The sequence below is a fragment of the Triticum aestivum genome, chromosome 2B, assembly GCF_018294505.1.
Source record: "Triticum aestivum cultivar Chinese Spring chromosome 2B, IWGSC CS RefSeq v2.1, whole genome shotgun sequence".
NCBI lineage: Eukaryota > Viridiplantae > Streptophyta > Magnoliopsida > Poales > Poaceae > Triticum > Triticum aestivum.
The window spans coordinates 178933514-178952850 of record NC_057798.1 but is presented as its reverse complement, the minus strand read 5'-3'; positions in this window follow the sequence as shown (position 1 = coordinate 178952850).

Here is a 19337-nt window from a genome sequence, read left to right as displayed (position 1 = left end):
TATTTGGTTCTTCTCTTAATTCTTATATGCATGATTTGATATCTTTGCAAGTCTCACCAAATTCTTGGTTTAGTTTAGCCTACTAGATTGATCTTTCTTCCCATGGGAGAAGTGCTTAGCTTTGGGTTCAATCTTGCAGTGTCCTTTCCCATTGATAGTAGGGGCAGCAAGGCACGTATTGTATTGTTGCCATCGAGGATAAAAATATAGGGTTTATATCATATTGCTTGAGTTTATCCCTCTACATCATGTCATCTTGCTTAATGCGTTACTCCGTTCTTATGAACTTAATGCTCTAGATGCATGCTGGATAGCAGTCGATGTGTGGAGCAATAGTAGTAAGTGCAGAATCGTTTCAGTCTACTTGACACGGACGTGATGGCTATGTTCATGATCATTGCCTTAGATATCTTCATAATTATGCGCTTTTCTATCAATTGCTCGGCAGTAATTTGTTCACCCACCGTAATACATGTTATCTGGAGAGAAGCCACTAGTGAAACCTATGGCTCCCGGGTCTCTTTTCCATTATATTGCATATCTTTGAATCTTGTTTACTATTTTGCAATCTTTACTTTCCAACTATACAACAAAAATACCAAAAATATTTATTTTATTATCTCTATCAGATCTCACTTTTGCGAGTGACCGTGAAGGGATTGACAACCTCTTTATCGCGTTGGTTGCGAGGTTCTTGATTGTTTGTGCAGGTACTAGGTGACTTGTGCATCATCTCCTACTGGATTGATACCTTGGTTCTCAAAACTGAGGGAAATACTTATGCTACTTTGCTGCATCACCCTTTCTTCTTCAAGGGAAAAACCAACGCAAGCTCAAGAGGTAGCAGGCTCTTCAAAATTTATAATCAGTATGTTTCATTTATCATCCCCTCATCCTGGGTGCTCTAATTAGAAACACAACAATCAAGTATTATGAAATTTCACCGAACCAACAATAATCAATAATATGATATATATCCTACTAATAAATGGAGGTCATATTTTTGGTCCATCATGAACTTCTGCAGAAAAGTTCGTGTGTTGCTATGGGCAAAATACAGGAACGTAAATCAAACTGATGATTAAGTGATATGAGTGAAATCCTTCAAATATATATCGCTTTTAATCAATTTCTATAGATGAACGGATCCCTTTTTCGTGGAAAATTTTTATGATCATCGTCTTCTTCCTACTCTCCGTCTTACTCCTCCAGCACGGCCCATCTTCCAACATTGTCACAACCAGTGTCGATGTCGTGAGTCACCCTGCCTGGGCCGCCTTCTCCGTAGGTCCACTGTTGCCCCTAACCATCCCTCTACCCCCTTCACTCTTGTAAATTCCATGCTTGTTGTCGTCTTCTTCCTCCCGCCGTCCCGATGACACACCTTTTGACACTGGTGGCGACTGGTGCTGAGTTGCTGCAAGTAATTAGTGGAATGAATTTACCTCTTGTGTGATCACCTTCATCCGCCTAATTCTTTAGAAGAATTTCCACTGCCTCCCCATCAATGATTACTGTTTAAAGTCATTAAAATAATTAACTCCTTCATGGGTAAATTTTAAAAAAATGAAATTACATGCATCTTCACTAAACCATGCTAAACTTTACGTGTAAAGGGCGTGTTTTAGTCATCTATATTGAGTAGTATATGCACCGGTTCATGGATGCATGTACTGATGAAGCCCCACATGTGGGCCTTTTTTAGAAGATGCTTGGTCATATAAAGGTGAATGCGGGCATGGGATTGTTCATGTGAAGGCGAATTTGCCTCCCATTTATGGTCTTAAGATTTGTTAGAGAGTAGAGAAACTAACACATACATGTCTAATTGTGGAGATGTTTATTTTTCATGCAATTTCAGAGGCATGTTGATAGTTTACCATGGGCATAGCTCTCCCCATTCTCAGAAAAAATATGTAAATTTGAGATGATAAATACAAGATGTGGACGTTAGAATAATACGTGTTTAATGTTACTATTCTAGTAACATCTGATCACTATCGGTAGTTTTGTTCTACCAGGTCCAGGTACAAAGCAGATGGTAGGAGCTTGAGTCGAATGCAACATATTTATGAAATTGCAGTGTGCATTGAATGGATGAGCTTTCAGTCATTGACACAGATCACAACATCTTCTTCACTGCACCAGAAGCAATTTTTAATCTAATAGTCAAATCTCCAAGATGCAAATATGTAAACAAAACTAAAAAATGGATATTTTTGAAACATCATTCTCAGGGCCAGGGAATCTTTAATGTACATCTCCATAATTTGAGGATTGCATATTTGAGAAATTCCAGCTGTGCATTTTCTACTATGATCATAACACTCACAATTTTCTACAGAAACAACATTTGTAGAACCACAAATCTAATACAAACACCGGAGATGTTCCTCCGTAATAATTGAGAAACAAATCTGGCGATGTGACATATTAAACATATCGGGCCATGTGGCCATGAAATCCACCCTCTTTATTAAACCGCAACGATTCTATCACAGTATCAAATGCCCATATTACACTTAGCCAACATTCTAGAGATGAATAGTGCAGTTCAATGCAATTTTGTTTGCATATACGTATATGACAAACAAATACGTAAAATTGGACCAAAATGCCAGCATATAATATGTGCTAAGTGACACACATATGTAAAATTGAACCAATATGTTAGAGACAGTGACTAACCGAATATCAGATAGCTAAGTGACACACATAGTGACAATGACTAACCCCATATGAGGTAGTTTAGTATGAAGAATGTTGGTCAACCACCTAGCCCTACATAATAACTTGTTGTATAAAAAGTCAAAACCCAGAAGGCCATAACTGAATAAAGCATGTTAACTTAATCTTGCATGCAATAAACAATTAAGTTATAATGTGTTCCCACTTCCCAGGCCCCAAAAACCAAAAGGCAACGTTAGTGTTTTCCCAGGGCATGAATTCATCTCATTTTTTTGCCGTTGTGCACTCTTTGGGTCAACACTTCAATGAGAGCAGGGTGGGAGGGGTGGTGGGAGGAGAGATGGAAAAACCAGTGAAAAAACAGTTGAAAGTGGTGGGACAAAAGTAAACTGTAGAGGCTATTCACCAACTCAGACATTAGGAGTTGAGCTCCATGCTGTCATGTTGATGCTACACGTCCCCATTATCTGGGGGAGTAATTGGAGATCTACATGTTAGGCAAGTATATTGGCGCTCTAGCCGTGACCTCAAGCAACGTACATGGAACAAGTGCCCACAAAGCAGCTTCTTTGAGGAGGTCATCTCTTCATGGCAAATAATATATGTGACATCACCCTGAATATATAAAGAATCTAAATCATAAACAATTTCAATTACTAAATTGGTCAAGCAACCAAAATAACACAAATGAAAATAATTAACATTCCAAAATTCTAAATTTTGGGATGTTACAATGCTCAAACCTTTATTTTTCCCATTTGGCATAATATTTAGATGTAACCAAAACCATAGGATAGAAGGCAACCAAAAAAGTCAGTAGAATCTTGGGTGTGTCTATCGTTCTAACTTTTATGAATAGCTAAATAAATGGTTTACGATTCTCCATGCCTACCACCTTACAGACTACACCACCAAAACTAAAATCTATAGAACAAAAATTGACTCATACTATAGAACCAATAATTGGCGAGGGCAATCATAATTCAGAGCAAAGCAGTAAGAGTACATTGATTTATATGCACACAACACTATAGAGAGAAATTAGTGTAGGTATACTTGGGTTGCATCGGATGGGGTTGGTGATGAAGTCATGTACCTTGGGTAGGGTCATGAACCTGTCCTAGGTGCCCTCCCCAAGGACATCTACAGAAGAAACCGTCTTCCAGTCGACCAAGGGAGATTCCACTCGACGGACTGAAAGACACTCGACGAACTTGAAGACACTCGACCATGAAGACTCACTCGACCACCAGGAGTTCAAGATCTACTCTGTATCCAAACGGTCTGTAATTAAGTAGTCTTTATGGTCATGATGACACTTTATGCAAGGCGTTACCAGTAACGCCTAGCCTTAATGTACTTTAACCCTCCGCTATGTGGGATGGCTGGGTGTCACGCCCAAAATGCGATACTATCCTAAAGAGACTCAAAGGTCCCACCAAGGATAGAACTGCATATTGAAACGCTTTTGCAAGGTGGATATCATTACATCAACATTACATAATAGATGGGGATACATACAAAAGGTATACAATGCCACAAGAATACAACATCACAATACAAGAGATCAACATCCAACTACGGATGATACATAAACAGAAACTCAAACAATATCCACCCTGCTAGCCCAGGCTGCCGACCTGGAACCAATCCCCTGAACGAAGAAGCAGAAGAAGAACTCAACGCAAGCAAGCATCGCTCTCGCGTCATGATCATCGCATAAACCTGTACCTGCAACTGTTGTTGTAGTAATCTGTGAACCACGAGGACTCAGCAATCCCATTACCATGGGTATCAAGACTAGCAAAGCTTAAAGGGAAAGGAAGGTGTAAAGTGGTGAGGTTGCAGCAGCGACTAAGCATATATGGTGGCTAACATACGCAAATAAGAGCGAGAAGAGAGCAAGCGGAACGGTCGTGAAGCTAGCAATGATCAAGAAGTGATCCTGAACTCCTACTTACGTCAAGCATAACCCAAAAACCGTGTTCACTTTCCGGACTCCGCCGAAAAGAGACCATCACGGCTACACACGCGGTTGATGCGTTTTAATTCGGATCTGGTGTCAAGTTATCTACAACCGGACATTAACAAATTCCCATCTGCCACATAACCGCGGGCACGGCTTTCGAAAGTTTATACCCTGCAGGGGTGTCCCAACTTAGCCCATGATAAGCTCTCGCGATCAACGAAGGATATACCTTCTCCCAGGAAGACCCGGTTAGACTCGGAATCCCGATTTACAAGACATTTCGACAATGGTAAAACAAGACCAGCAAAGCCGCCCGGATGTGACGACAAATCCCGATAGGAGCTGCACATATCCAAACAACGGTTTGCTAGGAAGGGTGAAAAGGTTAGAGGCTGACATGGCAATTTGGGAAGGCTTGAAGAACAAGTGATAGGAAGCACAGCATAGCGATAGAACGAAGCAACTAGCATAGCAATGATAGTAGTGATATCCAGGGTAGCGGTCATCTTGCCTAAGATCCCGCAAGGAAGAAGAACGAGTCCATGAAGAAGACGAACGGGAGTAGTCGAACGAATCCTCACAATTGCAACATTACCGGAACAAGAAGCAACACCGGAAAGAAACAAACAACATGGTAAATGCACAAGCATAAACATGGCATGATGCACAAACAAGCATGATGCATGTCCGGTTTAATAAGGCATGGCATAGCAAAGTGCAACAAACAACACTACAAATTAAGTGGAGCTCAATATGCAACGAGTTGCATATTGACAAAACACCACATCAATTATTTAGTTCTCTCCCGTTTAGGTACACAACAATATTAAATGTTGTTAAACATGGCAAGAGATGAAGCATAATTAAACTACACATTTTTAGGCAATTTAAATGAGGCCGGAAACCTCAAACAACAATTCCGGAAAATCCTCATGTGCATATTTTAGATTTGGTATTGTTCTGCCCTAAACACAATTTTAATGATGTTAAACAGCAAAATGAAGTGCATCATGTTAAACTAGGCATTTTTCCACCACATTTACATATAAAGTTTATTAAAATTGGAGCTACGGTTATTTAGTTATGAAATAAGTCATTTGAACATGGCATTTGAGCAAATTTAATCAAACAACACTTTAAACGTTTCAAACATGGATGAAAGTTGCATATTATGAAACTAGATGAAAAACTAAGCATTTTACATGTTTGAATCATTTTAATCCGATGCACGGTTCAAGAGTTATTAATGCATGAACATGATGGACTTTTCTGTAAATCTGCAAACTCCTGGAAAATTAGACAAATTCACAGATGCTGGAAAAAAACCTATGCGGGCCGAATCTGGCTGGGCCAAAAATGTACAGGAGAAGGGCTGGAGGGACTTCTCACCCATGGGCTTGGCCCGGCCGGTGAGGAGGGCGCTGGCTGGGCCGGACAGGGACGAGGCCCACGAGGTCGGGTCAACGGGCGCAGGGACTTGGCGCTGCTTGCGTCCTCCTTGCGCAAGGGCGAAGCAGAGGAGGCGAGCAGGGCGGCGGTGGCTGGGAGCAGAGCTCCGGCGAGCGGGCCGAAGGGGCGGCGAGGTCCTGGGCGTCTCGATCTGGCCGGGAACGGGCTAAGTCAACGGGCGCATAGAGGCGCAGTGCCGTGATGCAGAGGATGCAAGCACGCGCTTGTCTTCCTTGCTCGAACAGAAGGAGAGGCCGCGCTGCTCCTGCAGTTGACGACGAGGGGATGGCGGCGCGCGTGTGTGTTCGAAGCAGAGGCGGGGACAGGACGCCGGCGGTTGGACGGAACCCGAGGCGTCAGATCGCCGCGGAGACGAGGTGGCCGGAGTTGGAGCTCCGTGGAGGCAGTGGCTCTGCAGAAACGGCGGCGTCGCAACACAAATCAGAGAGAGATGAGATGAGGGGACCAGAGGAAGGAGAGATGGAGGACAGGGGCACCGCGACCTGGGCGTGATGGTGCTCGCAGGCGGTTGGGGAGGAGGGCACGTCGGTGCTTGCTGCTGGTTCAAACGACGAGCGGCGGGGCGCATGCGTGAGCTCGGGAGGTTGAGGTGGTACGCGGGAGCCTCCTGCTCGAGGCCGATGCAGTGGAAGCATACGGGAGGGGCTCCAGAAGAAGCTCCCCTTCCCTGGACCGGGAGGAGACGGGTGCCACGGGAGAGTGAGGAGGATCTCCTCTCCTTGGATCGAGCAGGTTGAGAGCTGTAGCACCGGTTGGGCAGGCGCACAGATCGAGGGAGGTAGGTGGTGTTGCGGGTTGGCTCGGGTGGAGCGGATCGGGAAGGTGGAGGCTGGTTGGGTGGGGAAGGATCCCGAGGGGATTTGTTGGAGTGGCGGTGCGGCTGGGAGGATGGGACAGGTCCCTAGATTTTAGGGTTTGGTCTCAAATGGATTAAGGTTTGACTATATATAGGGAAAAGAGAGGGGGTTTGGATCATCCGATCAAAATCCGACGGATGAGAATAAATAGGTAGGAAGCCCAAATAAGAAAATGGAGATGTTTTAGGGATGTTAGGGGATGATCCGGACTCAAAGGTAACGACAGACTCGTTCGGGTTCGGGCAAGTCTCGGACGCGCGCGCGAGGGGGTCAGTGCACTGTGCAGAGAGGGTCAAATGGTCGGACAGCAAAAGAAGGGTTGGTGTGATAAAGGTCAATGGAGGCGAGGAGGGACGCGGCAACTACTAACGGCTACGAGTTTTTATGAAAACATGCAGATGCAATGCGAATGATGCGATGATGAAATGCATGACATGAACAAAATGCAAAACAAAAGACAAAACCCAACCACGAAGGAAATATCATATCACATCTCCGGAAAAGGCAAGAGTTGGAGTTATGAATATGGAAAGTTGTATCCGGGGCGTTACAACACTCCACCACTATGAGAGGATCTCGTCCCGAGATCTAGGATGGCACCGGAGGGAAAAGGAAGAGGAAGATAAGAGGTAAACTAAGTTGCTTCTTCGAAAAACGAGTGAAACCAAAGAACCTTGAGAGGTTGAACAAATTGAAAGAAAGAGTACAACAGAGATGAACGAGATTGCAAACAATCCGTTAGAAAAGAGGAACAAGGAACATTGCGACAACTTGAAGGTTGCAAAGACATGAATCAAGAGTTTAATGGACAAGATAGAATTCAAAACCACTCCGGTTAAAACAAGATGAGAGAGGAAGTATTCGGGCAGCACTCCGGTAGAAAAAAGAAGAAAACTTGATAAGCTGAAAAGATATTGAAAAGATGATACAACACTCCGGTTGGACATGGAAGGAATATAATTTGAACTTGGCAAAATGAAAACACTTGGATGAGACTCCGGTTAAAAGAGGAATGATAGACACAACACTCCGGTTAAGTGGATAAGCATGGAAAAGAACATGATCTTGACAAAACAAGATGATGAGTGAAGAGAACAACATCACAATGCCTTCAGAAGAAAGAATAGAAGATATATCATTGGAATAACAGAATGGAGTAGAAAATGGCAACTTCTGCCACAAAAGAGCTTGGAAAGCACCCTTCCAAGAAGGTTATAACGGAGTTGTTGCAAAACCAACAACGAAAAGAATAATCTTGTAGTGGGCTTATGGAAAACTTCTCAATATTGAGGCAAAATTTTGCCACTATGGAAACAAATAATAGAAATGATAACACCAACGAGATGAAAAACTTCTTCCACCAAGATGATTGAGAGATAACTTGGACCATTGATAATCACCACAATACCAACATTCCTTAGGGAAGGCTTTAGATGAAATATTACACAAGATAACTCCAACAAAGAGATTGATGGATTTAAAATACCTCATTCTTGACCACAATATGAATCATGAAACATGAAGGAAATTGTCAAGAGTGACATAACACCACCTCAAAAGATAAGGTAGAAAGAATTGCACTTTGGAATGCAAGATGAAGAATGCTTGAACGCCTCAAAACAAAACATGTGTTGAGCACCATGTTTAATTTTAGAGTATAGCTTGGCGGATCTTAACTCCGAGAGAAATCTTGAAGAACAATTCGAGATTGAAAGGAATCCTTGACGAACCATCATGTAGAGCCTCCATGAAGAACTCCGATAATAAAAGAATGATAGAAAGAAAGAGAAGTTGAAAGAACAAGGTGAGCCTTGTGATGATTTAGAAGGAGCTTCGCAACGAGATAATGCGGAAAACTTGGAACTCCGGAAAAGAAAAGATGAAAACACTTGGAACTAGAATTTATTCACCGAGAACAAACTCCGAAGGAAGGGATTACTCACTTGGATGAAATAAGAATAAGATTTATTGTATGCTTAACCTTCATCAAATTAAATCAATGACAATGTGGATTTTGCATACTACTTATTCTTCTTGAAAAGAATTAAGGGGGGGTAAGCACAAAACTTTAGAAAGTCTTCATGAACCACCGGTAGGATTGAAAAGAACGAATGGATTAAAATGATAATCAAGGAAGAGAAATCTTGAACGAACCACCGTAAGAATTGAGAATGAGATTAGCAAGGCACAATTCACCGGGAAGAATTGGAAAATGAATGAAGACCCTTGAGGGGATTTAGATACATGAGAACAAAGAGATCCCGAACTGATTAAAGGATATTAGAATGATTCACCGGTAAGATTTGGAGAAGAGGACTGAAAACTGGAATGAATAATTATGAGGTGATAGGCTCCAGAGAATCAAACTGAAAAGACTCCTGAATTGCTCTGGATGGATGAAAAAAATTCTCACAATCGAAAACAATTATGAGAGGATGGCATCAAGCTAGAACCATGAATCTTGAAGAGAATGGAGCAAGATTTAAGAGAAACTCTTCTTCGGTCTTCAAATGTTGAGAATGATGATGAGAACCACCATGAATTGTTGAGATACTCCGGGAGAATTAAAAAAGGAAAGGTTGAGCCAAAGATGAAAAGAATTTGAAAATGACCTTGGAGAAGGCATGTGACTGATGAAAATTCATTCTTACGTCAAACTTGGAAATGAATTTGAGAATCGCTCCTGATAATTCGTAGAGTCAGGTAAGATCATGGGATAAGACCTGTGGGTTAGGGCCCACTAAAAGAAAACACCGTTGAATGAGATTGAAAGGGGGGATTGCACCGGTTGAATTAAAGCTTGAATGAGATAACAATCTCCAAATAGCTTGAACGGATTGAGAATGGAAACACAAGTCTTGTGAAATATCTTCAGCACTCTAGGACAAATGAATAGGAAGAAGTGAATGATTAAGAGATGCACCAGCATGAGAAAGCATTTGACACGAGGAAAGGAATATGATCAACACTGAAAGCTTGAATTAATCCACCGGAGAAGAAAAAGAGACGAAGAATAATGAACTTGAAGCTCCGTTAGTATCTTCCTGAGAATCACCGGATAAGAACATTGACGGAAAAGAATGGAGAGACTTCCCATCAATAAAAAGGATACTTGATTAAGAAATCTGAGTCCTTGAAGAAAAAAGGGTGGGAGGGCGGGGAAACAAGGCAACTTGGGGACGGATGAAACGGATACCGTTGAGAAAACTTAGAGTTGATCTCACAAATGTTGAAATGATCGGATCCACTTGAAGAGAAGCACACCGGTTGGAAAGAATTGACATGACAATCTCGATGATCAAAAGGATTACTACTCCCATAGAAATATGAGAACACTATTTAGGAAAGGTATGGATTCAACATTTGACTTCGAAGCAACTCGAATACCACAAATAAAACAAAACAAAGGATTGGCTTGCAGAAATAAGCCGGAACAAATACATATGATAGAGATTTACCCAATCCCATATCATGCATCTGTCGGAAAGATATTCTAGGAGCTACTTGAATTCCCACCTATAAACTCCCGAAACTTTCTGGTTATGCAATCTGGTGTTGGGGATATAGGGGAAGCAATACATCTCACCCAAACTAACAATACCTACATCCAGCTGTATCCATCCGTCAACACATAACCAAGAAACCTTCGGAAATCGTGTACCTCAACCTTCGAAAAGCATCCGTTATACGAGTTATGGCAATACTCCCGAACTCCCCAGTACTGGGTGACGTCGAGGTTATCTCATCAACAACTGCATAAAAGAGATTTTCGATGTCGGCAAAACTCAGGTATTCCAGAACTGCAACGATAAAATTGTGACGACAACACCTCGGAGCTCAACTCCCCGGGTCAATGCCACATAATAGACAGGAGGCACCAAGAACAATGTTCTCGTCACAAAACCATCGGAACAATTCCAAGATACCCGCGTGATCCTAAATTTTTTTAGTGAAATTTGAGGAGAGGAAAGGCAAAACATCTACGACAAGAGACCTCACCAGAGCGACGAAGGGGCTGAGGAGTAAAAAGAATCCTACTCTCCGATATATATAATCCTAAGACTCAAAATAGTTTTCTTCTAGACTCAACTAGGGCCAACAATCAAGGGGGCTCCTATGGTCGGTCGAGGCTCTGATACCAACTTGTCACGCCCAAAATGCGATACTATCCTAAAGAGACTCGAAGGTCCCACCAAGGATAGAACCGCATATTGAAACGCTTTTGCAAGGTGGATATCATTACATCAACATTACATAATAGATGGGGATACATACAAAAGGTATACAATGCCACAAGAATACAACATCACAATACAAGAGATCAACATCCGACTACGGATGATACATAAACAGAAACTCAAACAATATCCACCCTGCTAGCCCAGGCTGCCGACCTGGAACCTATCCCCTGATCGAAGAAGCAGAAGAAGAACTCAACGCAAAGCAAGCATCGCTCTCACATCATGATCATCGCATAAACATGTACCTGCAACTGTTGTTGTAGTAATCTGTGAGCCACGAGGACTCAGCAATCCCATTACCATGGGTATCAAGACTAGCAAAGCTTAAAGGAAAAGGAAGGGGTAAAGTGGTGAGGTTGCAGCAGCGACTAAGCATATATGGTGGCTAACATACGCAAATAAGAGCGAGAAGAGAGCAAGCGGAACGGTCGTGAAGCTAGCAATGATCAAGAAGTGATCCTGAACTCCTACTTACGTCAAGCATAACCCAAAAACTGTGTTCACTTTCCGGACTCCGCCGAAAAGAGACCATCACGGCTACACACGCGGTTGATGCGTTTTACTTCGGATCTGGTGTCAAGTTATCTACAACTGGACATTAACAAATTCCCATCTGCCACATAACCATGGACACGGCTTTCGAAAGTTTATACCCTGCAGGGGTGTCCCAACTTAGCCCATGATAAGCTCTCGCGATCAACGTAGGATATACCTTCTCCCATGAAGACCAGATCAGACTCGGAATCCCGGTTTACAAGACATTTCGACAATGGTAAAACAAGACCAGCAAAGCCCCCAGATGTGCCGACAAATCCTGATAGGAGCTGCACATATCTCGTTCTCAGGGCACACCGGATAAGCGAAGCGTACAGGAACCGATGAATCCAAGTTGCCAAGGAATGGTCCCACACGGTGCTCTAGTTTGGACCAACACTCGGAGGAGCACTGGCCCAGGGGGGTAAATAAAGATGACCCTCGGGCTCCGGAAACCCAAGGGAAGAAGGGCTAGGTGAGGCAAATGGTAAAACCAAGGCTGGGCCTTGCTGGAGGAGTTTTATTCAAAGAGAACTGTCAAGGGGGTCCCATAAATCACCCAACCGCGTAAGGAACGCAAAATCCGGGAACATAACACCGGTATGATGGAAACTAGGGCGGCAAGAGTGGAACAAAACACCAGGCATAAGGCCGAGTCTTTAACCCTTTACCAAATATATAGGTGCATTAATTAAATAAGAGATATTGTGATATCCCAACATAATCCTGTCCACCATGGGGCAATCTTCAACTTCACCTGCAACTAGCAACGCTATAAGAGGGGCTGAGCAAAAGCAGTAACATAGCCAAACAATGGTTTGCTAGGAAGGGTGAAAAGGTTAGAGGCTGACATGGCAATTTGGGAAGGCTTGAAGAACAAGTGATAGGAAGCGCAGCATAGCGATAGAACGAAGCAACTAGCATAGCAATGATAGTAGTGAGATCCAGGGTAGTGGTCATCTTGCCTGAGATCCCGCAAGGAAGAAGAACGAGTCCATGAAGAAGACTAACGGGAGTAGTCGAACGAATCCTCACAATCGCAACATTACCGGAACAAGAAGCAACACCGGAAAGAAACAAACAACATGGTAAATGCACAAGCATAAACATGGCATGATGCACAAACAAGCATGATGCATGTCCGGTTTAATGAGGCATGGCATAGCAAAGTGCAACAAACAACACTACAAATTAAGTGGAGCTCAATATGCAACGAGTTGCATATTGACAAAACACCACATCAATTATTTAGTTCTCTCCCGTTTAGGTACACAACAATATTAAATGTTGTTAAACATGGCAAGAGATGAAGCATAATTAAACTACACATTTTTAGGCAATTTAAATGAGGCCGGAAACCTCAAACAACAATTCCGGAAAATCCTCATGTGCATATTTTAGATTTGGTACTGTTCTGCCCTAAACACAATTTTAATGATGTTAAACAGCAAAATGAAGTGCATCATGTTAAACTAGGCATTTTTCCACCACATTTACATATAAAGTTTATTAAAATTGGAGCTACGGCTATTTAGTTATGAAATAAGTCATTTTAACATGGCATTTGAGCAAATTTAATCAAACAACACTTTAAACGTTTCAAACATGGATGAAAGTTGCATATTATAAAACTAGATGAAAAACTAAGCATTTTACATGTTTGAATCATTTTAATCCGATGCACGGTTCAAGAGTTATTAATGCATGAACATGAGGGACTTTTCTGTAAATCTGCAAACTCCTGGAAAATTAGACAAATTCACATATGCTGGAAAAAAAACCTACGCGGGCCAAATCTGGCTGGGCCAAAAATGTACAGGAGAAGGGCTGGAGGGACTTCTCACCCATGGGCTTGGCCCGGTCGATGAGGAGGGCGCTGGCTGGGCCAGACAGGGATGAGGCCCACGAGGCCGGGTCAATGGGCGCAGGGACTTGGCGCTGCGTGCGTCCTCCTCATGCAAGGGTGAAGCAGAGGAGGCGAGCAGGGCGGCGGTGGCTGGGAGCAGAGCTCCGGCGAGCGGGGCGAAGGGGCGGCGAGGTCCTGGGCATCTCGATCTGGCCGGGAATGGGCTGAGTCAACGGGCGCACAGAGGCACAGCGCCATGATGCAGAGGATGCAGGCACGCGCTTGTCTTCCTTGCTCGAATAGAAGGAGAGGCCGCACTGCTCCTACAGCTGAGGACGAGGGGATGGCGGCGCGCGCGTGTGTCGAAGCAGAGGCAAGGACGGGACGCTGGCGGTCGGACGGAACCCGAGGCGTCAGATCACCGCGGAGACGAGGTGGCCGGAGTTGGAGCTCCGTGGCGGCAGTGGCTCTGCAGAAACGGCGGTGTCGCAACACAAATCAGAGAGAGAGATGAGATGAGGGGACCAAAGGAAGGAGAGATGGAGGACAGGGGCACCGCGACCTGGGCGTGATGGCGCTCACAGGCGGTTGGGGAGGAGGGCACGTCGGCGCTTGTTGCTGGTTCGAACGACGAGCGGCAGGGCGCATGCGTGAGCTCGGGAGGTTGAGGTGGTGCGCGGGAGCCTCCTGCTTGAGGCCAATGCAGAGGAAGCATACGGGAGGGGCTCCAGAAGAAGCTCCCCTTCCCTGGACCGGGAGGAAACGGGCGCTACGGGAGAGTGAGGAGGATCTCCTCTCCTTGGATCGAGCAGGTTGAGAGCTGTAGCGTCGGTTGGGCAGGCGCACGGATCGAGGGAGGTAGGTGGTGCTGCAGGTTGGCTCGGGTGGAGCGGATCGGGAAGGTGGAGGCTGGTTGGGTGGGGAAGGATCCCGAGGGGATTTGTTGGAGTGGCGGCGCGGCTGGGAGGATGGGACAGGTCCCTAGATTTTAGGGTTTGGTCTCAAATGGATTAAGGTTTGACTATATATAGGGAAAAGAGAGGGGGTTTGGATCATCCGATCAAAATCCGACGGATGAGAATAAATAGGTAGGAAGCCCAAATAAGAAAACGGAGATGTTTTAGGGATGTTAGGGGATGATCCGGACTCAAAGGTAATGACAGACTCGTTCGGGTTCGGGCAAGTCTCGGACGCGCGCTCGAGGGGGTCAGTGCACTGTGCAGAGAGGGTCAAATGGTCGGACAGCAAAAGAAGGGTTGGTCTGAGAAAGGTCAATTGGAGGCGAGGAGGGACGCGGCAACTACTAATGGCTACGAGTTTTTATGAAAACATGCAGATGCAATGCAAATGATGCGATGATGAAATGCATGACATGAACAAAATGCAAAACTAAAGACAAAACCCAACCACGAAGAAAATATCATATCACATCCCTGGAAAAGGCAAGAGTTGGAGTTATGAATATGGAAAGTTGTATCCGGGGCATTACACTGGGGTCTTGGCATCCTCTATATAAGCCACCCCCTCCACTGGCAGAAGGGTTCGCACTCCTGTAACTCTTACGCATATAATCCAGTCGACCGCCTCCGGGCTCCGAGACGTAGGGCTGTTACTTCCTCTGAGAAGGGCCTGAACTCGTAAATCTCTTGCGTACACAACTACTCCATAGCTAGGATCTTGCCTCTCCATACCTACCCCCTATTCTACTGTCAGACTTAGTACCACGACAGTTGGCGCCCACCGTGGGGCCGGTGTCTTAGCGACTTATTGGAGAAGTTGCAATTCTTTCGATCGCCTTCATCATGGTTTCTGGCGGAGTTCTGGTCGAGGGCCGCGAGATCCGTCTCAGCGCACTCACGTTCATCGCCGACGACTCCGCTTGGCTCCAGGAGGCTCCACTCGACATTGACGCGCTTCTCGTCCGCGGGGCAATGCACTTTCGCGCGTGTGTATGCGGCGTTCTGCTCCGGCAACCATCGGCTCCGTATCGGTCGACTCCTGCATCGTCTTCCTTCCCCGTCTCCCGCCAGCACAAGCGCTCTGGTCGGTCGAGGCTTCAGTGGTGGGTGAGACACGCAGTGGCTCGCCAGTCGGCTACCACCCAAGTCACGGCGATCGAGCCCGATGAATCTTTCTACGGCCTATTCGATCTGTCGACTGGCTCCGTAGAGACCGCATCCGAATGCGACAGCAGTGATCCAGCGGTGGAGGTCCTGATGGTCAATGGGCCTCGTAGTCCACCCGGCTTCCCCCGCACCGATGGAGGGGACGGCGGAGGCGATCCCTCTCAGGTCCACGAGGACTATCAACCCGAGCCACTCACTTCTCTACAAAGAGAAGAGCTTCGCCGCCGGAACATGGATGCTCTGCATACTCCTATCGTAGGAGAAACCCCCGAGGCTCGCGCCTTGGAGGATGCGCGTTTGGCCAACTTAGCTGAACGCACTCGGGTGGAGAACCTCCAGCGAGCACTCGACAAGCGCGTGCGGCAACGAATACCGGACTCCAGTCGACGTCAACTCTTTCCGCCGCCGACTCAGGTATACCGAACCCCAATTCAGAATCTAGCAGCTGCAGCCCGTATAGCAGAGTCATTTCAGCCCTCTTAGTCAGAGGCTGGTAGAGGCTTGATGCAGATCAGAGATTTGCTCCGAGTAGCGGGAGATCAGAATTCAGCTGTGTCACAGTCATGCAATAGAATTCACAGTCGATCCGTCGCTGCGAATACAGTTCAGTCGGCTCATAGCCCAAGATCGCCTCCGTGGCGTGAGGGACGTGGGGGTCGATGTGATCAATATGAAGACCGATTCGATCGCGACGAGCGGCGTCGAGTGCCCACTCCTCCCCCAAGGGATGGGTCTTACGCCCCTCGGCAACAAGACGACAGACGCCAGCACAGTGTTGGGCGAAGAGCTCCGGTCGACCCCAGGGAACCAGGCTTTGATGCGAGATCCATTATCGTGCAAGGTCTGGTCGACCGGAATAGAGCTCACCGAGAAGGCCATGACAGAGATGTGCCCACCAGCAGCAGGGTTTATGTTTCGGGACCGGAGTGTTTTAGCAGAGCCATCAGAGCCGCAGTGATCCCTCCCAACTTTAGGTTGGCGACTGGGGTGAGTAAGTTCACCGATGAGTCCAAGCCCGATACTTGGCTTGAGGACTACCGAGTGGCTGTTCAGATTGGCGGTGGGAATGATGAACTGGCCATGAAGCACCTACTGCTTATGCTGGAGGGCTCGGCCAGAGCCTGGCTGAATCAACTGGCACCAAGCAGCATTTACACTTGGGAGGATCTTTCCTGACTGTTTGTTAGGACATTTGAACGAACTTGCAAGCGACCAGTAGGTTTGACCGAGCTGCAAGTCTGCGTGCAAAATTCGAATGAGACCTTGAGAGATTACATCCAGAGGTGGATCACGTTGCATCATACAGTGGAGAATGTATCTGATCACCAAGCCGTATGTGCCTTCAAGGAAGGCGTTAAGAATAGAGAACTGAGTTTGAAGTTTGGTCAGACCGGAGACATGACCCTGAGTCGAATGATGGAGATTGCCACCAAATACGCCAACGGTGAAGAAGAGGATCGACTCCGGAGTGGCAAGTACAAGGCAAGCCAGTCGGAAAAAGGGAACTCCGGTCGGAAGCAGAAGCGGAAAGCCGAGCCAGCTGCTCCTGGAGAGGCCCTGGCCGTGACTCAGGGCAAGTTCAAAGGGAAGCCTAAAGGATCCTGGAACCCCAAGAAAGTGAAGGATAAGGAAGGAAACGACGTGATGGATTTGCCATGCCACATCCACACGAAGAAAGACGAAGAGGGTAATTTAGCAGTTTCAAGGAAAACAGCCCAAGGATAAGGAAAAGGAGTCGGACAAGGCTGAGGACAAAGAGGACAGTGATGAAGCTTACCCCCCATGTCAATTCCACCCTGATGATTTTTGCTGATGTGGAGAGCAAAAGTCGACTAAAAGTCATCAACCGTGAGGTGAATATGGTTGCTCCGGTGACACCCAGCTACCTGAAATGGTCTCAGACCGCCATTACATTCGACCAGTCTGATCACCCAACACACATAGCCACCCCTGGGAGGCAAGCTTTGGTGGTCGACCCAGTTGTCGAAGGCACTCGACTGACTAAGGTTTTGATGGATGGTGGCAATGGATTGAATATATTGTATGCGGAGACGCTAAAGGGAATGGACATTCCGATGTCCAGACTCAGTTCTAGCAACATGAGCTTCCATGGAGTCATTTATGGAAAGAAGGCTGAGTCACTCGGCCAAATCGCTCTTGATGTGGTTTTTGGCGACTCAAAGCATTTCCGCAAAGAAAAGTTAACATTTGAAGTTATGGATTTCCAGAGTGCTTATCACGCCATTCTAGGCAGGCCACCTTATGCATGATTCATGGTTCGACCATGTTACGTGTACCTCAAACTGAAGATGCCTGGTCCTAAAGGGGTGATCACTATCACTGGCAATCGAAAAAAGGCAGAAGAGTGCTTTCAGAAGGGCTCAAAGATCGTCGATGCTCAGATGGCAGTGGTAGAGCTGCAGGAATACCAGAAAACTGCGGATCCGAGTGATTTGTTGCGAGCCAAGAAGCCCGCTACCGAATCAGCGTTTCAGTCGTCCGGTGAGACAAAGCCGATTCACATCCACCCGACTGATCCCAACGCTGCTCCGACTCATATCTCAACAACACTCGACTCCAAATAGGAAGAAGCGCTCATCCAGTTCCTCCGTGAGAACTGGGACATCTTCGCATGGAAGCCTGCTGACATGCCGGGAGTTCCCAGGGGACTGGCTGAGCATCGCCTACGAGTCGACCCAAAGGTAAAACCTGTCAAGGAACATCTTCGACGCTCTGCCATCCAGAAGAGAAAGGCGATTGGCGAAGAGGTGGCTCGGCTCCTAGCAGCAGAGTTTATCCGAGAGATTTACCACTCCGAGTGGCTCGCCAATGTTGTCATGGTCCCCAAGAAGGACAATTCACTTCGCATGTGCATTGATTTCAAACATATCAATCGGGCCTGCCCGAAAGATCATTTTCCTCTCCCTCGCATCGACCAAATTGTCAACTCGACTGCGGGGTGTGAGAGATTATCTTTTTTAGATGCCTATTCCGGGTATCATCAGATCCGTCTGTACGGACCCGATGAAATCAAAACAGCTTTCATCACTCCGTTCGGGTGCTTCTGCTATGTCACCATGCCGTTCGGCCTCAAGAATGCCGGAGCCACGTTCATGAGGATGATTCAGAAGTGTCTACTCACTCAAATCAGTCGGAATGTGGAAGCGTACATGGATGATATTGTGGTCAAGTCACGGAAGGGTTCCGACCTGTTGACTGACCTAGCTGAAACATTTGCCAATCTCAGGAGGTATGATATCAAGCTTAATCCATCGAAGTGCACATTCGGAGTTCCTGGCGGGAAGTTACTCGGTTTTCTCATTTCCGAACGAGGAATCGACGCCAACCCAGAAAAAGTTAGTACAATACTCCGGATGAAACGCCATGTGCGTGTGCACGATGTCCAGAAGCTTACTGGATGCTTGGCCGCGTTAAGTCGATGCATCTCTCGCCTCGGTGAAAAGGCATTACCTCTTTACCGACTGATGAAGAAGTCAGACAAGTTTGAGTGGACTCCAGAAGCTGATGCAGCGTTTGCAGAGCTAAAAGCTCTGCTCTCCACCCAGCCGGTGCTTGCTGCCCCAATCAGCAAAGAGCCTTTGTTGC